Source organism: Homarus americanus, unplaced genomic scaffold (assembly GCF_018991925.1).
Source record: "Homarus americanus isolate GMGI-L3 unplaced genomic scaffold, GMGI_Hamer_2.0 scaffold30620, whole genome shotgun sequence".
In the NCBI taxonomy this organism is placed as follows: domain Eukaryota; kingdom Metazoa; phylum Arthropoda; class Malacostraca; order Decapoda; family Nephropidae; genus Homarus; species Homarus americanus.
In genome coordinates this window covers 334,660-338,388 of record NW_024744477.1, presented here as the reverse complement: position 1 = coordinate 338,388, position 3,729 = coordinate 334,660, and positions in this window count along the sequence as shown.

The following is a 3,729-nucleotide window of genomic DNA, read 5'->3' as shown; positions in this document are numbered from 1 at the left end:
GACTCAGATACCCGTTGATAGGATGGTGAAGCCTTATTCGAATACCCTAAATCCGGATATAAAGTTGGAAAGCGCCGAGCTGAGCTGCTGTAAGTCTTAATGACGGTTCATTTGTTTCTGTCAGCAGCAGAACTCAACAGTATTTCAAGTAGTCGTTTGTGTTATGAATGATGGACTATTTGTGATTCTATTAATTCTTGAGCGTAATAATTTTTCACCAAGCCTTGTAATTAGTGGACATTGAGTCATCTACAGTGTGATTAATGAACTAACAATGTTTTTCTGACTGGTATACAGTACACTTAATTACACCAAGTATTATGGTTCTTTACAATGGGAAGTTTCGTATTTAATAGATTGAGGAGACAGATTATATTTATAATGCATGATTTTGGTCACTTGATAATACAGGTATTCGTTGTATGTCACTGTACCAGGGTTCTTTATTCACCTGTAATGTTTTAAGAAATACAGTAATGGTATATCACTATATTTCACATGGACTTTGAAGATGTTAAACGGCTCTCAAGTTGAACAATGACCAGTGGAAAAACACATTGCTTAACCCAATAACCCAACCTAACCTAACCTACCTTAATAGGCAGTGGAGGGTCCAGGAACTGGCCCGTGAGGCTCGTAACGTCTGGTGATCGAAATCCGAGTGTAATGAATTCTGGTTCCGAACTTAACAACAATACGTCGCCTCAAGCGTATCTGAAATCTACAAATGTTTTACTGAGTGCTTTAAAACTGCACGTTAAAATAAAATAAAATTAAATACAACATGTATATACAATATTATACACCACATACTACGGGATGTGAGTAAAAAAAAAAACCTTTCTATTTCACGAAGTTATTGATGTTAATAATGATCCATCGTAATACAGTTCAACGCTAGTTACTGGTGAGCTTCTGAAAGGTTCCTAGGTTAAATTTCTCCTTTTTCTTGGAGACGAGCCGATGTAAACGAAACACTGACATCTTTCTTACTTAAATTGTTTCAAAGTTGCTGTCCAATATGGCGTAGAAAATACATTGAAACGCTACCATAACGAGATGTAATTTTTTAATCCATATCAGTTTATAAAAAGCCAAACAGAAAATGTTGATACTATAAATATGAACCTGAATATACACACGATAATTTAGACACAAAGAACTGATAAGAGTTAAACACTAAGAATACCAAGAATTAACAATAAATCTGGTATATGGTTAATATTCTACGTAATAAACTGAAACAGACCAGAAAATTGGATTAATCTCTCGTAAGGTTTCGTCATAATTACATTCGTTGGGGAAATGTTTTAATTGTATTGGTTATTTCTCCCATGACCGCTACGATGTTGTTATGAATTATATTAAAATTTTGTGTTAATGTGAAGTTGAAATATAGCATTATAATAGGATTTTTTAATGGTTATATTATAAATAGGAGGGTATATTTAACACCCCTTAAGAGGTCTAATTCAATAGTGGGTGATGGCTCTCTCTCTCTCTCTCTCATTGATCCTCCCTTCCTTCTTTATTATTCTCTCTTCTTACTTACTTTCTTCTCTCTCTTATTATCTTTCGTTAACCCACCGAACGAATCAATGCAGTAAGGGAACCCAATTATTGACAAGGATTGAAGGTTCGATTCATGTGTGTGCAGCCTCATTGGTTGATTGAGGCCTCACTATTGGACGGTGCTTACAACTGCTAATAAGGTAATTTAACAATGCCAATAATATACCTCACTCGATCTATGTGACCTGACCCTATCTAGTCCACACGACACTGATTTAATTCTGTAAACATTAGAACTGATTTTTTTTCTAGGATGAACAAGTGAAAGTTTATATCATTCGACACTGTAAATTTCTATAAACATTCGAATTTATTTTTTCCTATGATGAACAAGTAAAAGCATATACGTTTATCTTATACCTTTAACCATTATTAATACAGTTATCCAGGTAATAACTTGGAACACACTTTTAATGTGACCCCATCCCAAGTTACGAGGGATAGTTAACTTTACCTTATCCTAAAGTTACGGAGGTTTGGTGAACGGTGCTTATTAACCCTGGTAGTTGAAGCATTTATCATTATAACTTATGAACCGTAGAGTCCTGAGAGTTGAGGCACTTAACTTAAAAAACAACACAAAATAATTAAAAAATTCTTTCGTCTCCTTAGCAAAATTATTCGTCTATTTCAGCATTATTAGGTTTGGTTAGGTTAAGGTTTGGTTAGATTAGGTTAGGTTAATTCAGTTTAGGGTTAGTTAAATGAGGTGAGATCACAAGAGACAAGGGTCACCTAGTGTTCACATGATCCCGTATTTTAGTCCACACACACACACACACACACACACACACACACACACACACACACACACACACACACACACACACACACACATACCAGTCAGCCATTCTTATACACTTTCTAACACAATTTTCCACCTGAATGCCTCGCGTGAAAAACATCTAGTGAGTGTACACAATAAAGATATATTTAGAACTTCGAGTGAGACAATATGGCACAACGAACGAACGATTTTGACAACCTTACCGAGAATAACAGGAGGCATAGTGTTCATTCTGGAATTTATCGGACCACTGTAAGTAGGAAGCCTTAACAGATACACGTGGGGGTAGAAAGGGTCGATGCCCTGTCCCCACTTCACTTCACCGCATCTCACTTCACATCAACCTCACCTTATGCCTTATTTACTCTCAGTGGGTTTGGTTGGGTTGCTGGTTGGGTTTGGTTGGGTTTGGTTGGGTTTGGTTGGGTTTGGTTGGGTTGGGTTGGGTTGGTTTAGGTTGGGTTGGGTTGGGTTGGGTTGGGTTGGGTTGGGTTTGGTTGGGTTGGGTAGGATTAGCGTTAGGGTGTTTAATCATCAGGTGATATATATTACACTGAAGTCTCTATACTAGACAAGAGCCATTAAACATCCTGGGAAAAACACTCACTCACTAGATAACAAGAACTAGATATCCTGTGTAAAAAACATTGTGCCTCAGTGGAGCAACTCTTAATATTGGGTGACTGAAGCCTGGCGGAGAGACAATTTGTGGGGTGCAACACGGATATGACCGCTCCACTACACGTTTATCACGCCACCACCACCACAAGAAGCCTTTATTACTCCACACACACACACTACTGCAGCTGCCAACATGACACACCTGCAGTTAAATCATTACTGTTTCATCTTGTGTTTTTTCTTATAAGCGACGAAAGGAAGAAAATTATTGTATCAAGAGAATTTGGCCTCACCGTCTGATTTCTCAAAGTTTCAAGTAGATAATGAGATTTTTTTTCAAGGTTGATTGAATTTTCTGGTTAAAAGGTTAAATAAAATCCCTGGCAGACATTTAAGCTTAAAACAACAATAAAAAAAATCGACGTAAGCTGGATCATCAAGGCTGCCAACTGTTCCGGCTTTTATACACCCAAACATAACTTCACCCAGGCTGCCAACTGTTCCGGCTTTTATACACCCAAACATAACTTCACCCAGGCTGCCAACTGCTACGAGCCTACAGTTTGTTTGCCCAAAAGAGGAGTACATACCCAAGAAATTTACAATACTTCTGGACCAACGGTACAGAGCAGGAATTGTTTTGACAGTTTGGTCGTGTGATAAGATGGATGGTGTTAGGGAAGCCTCCAGGGATGTGAGTCGGGAGCCCATATTGTGTATCACAACTAGTGGTCGATCACTGACATGTG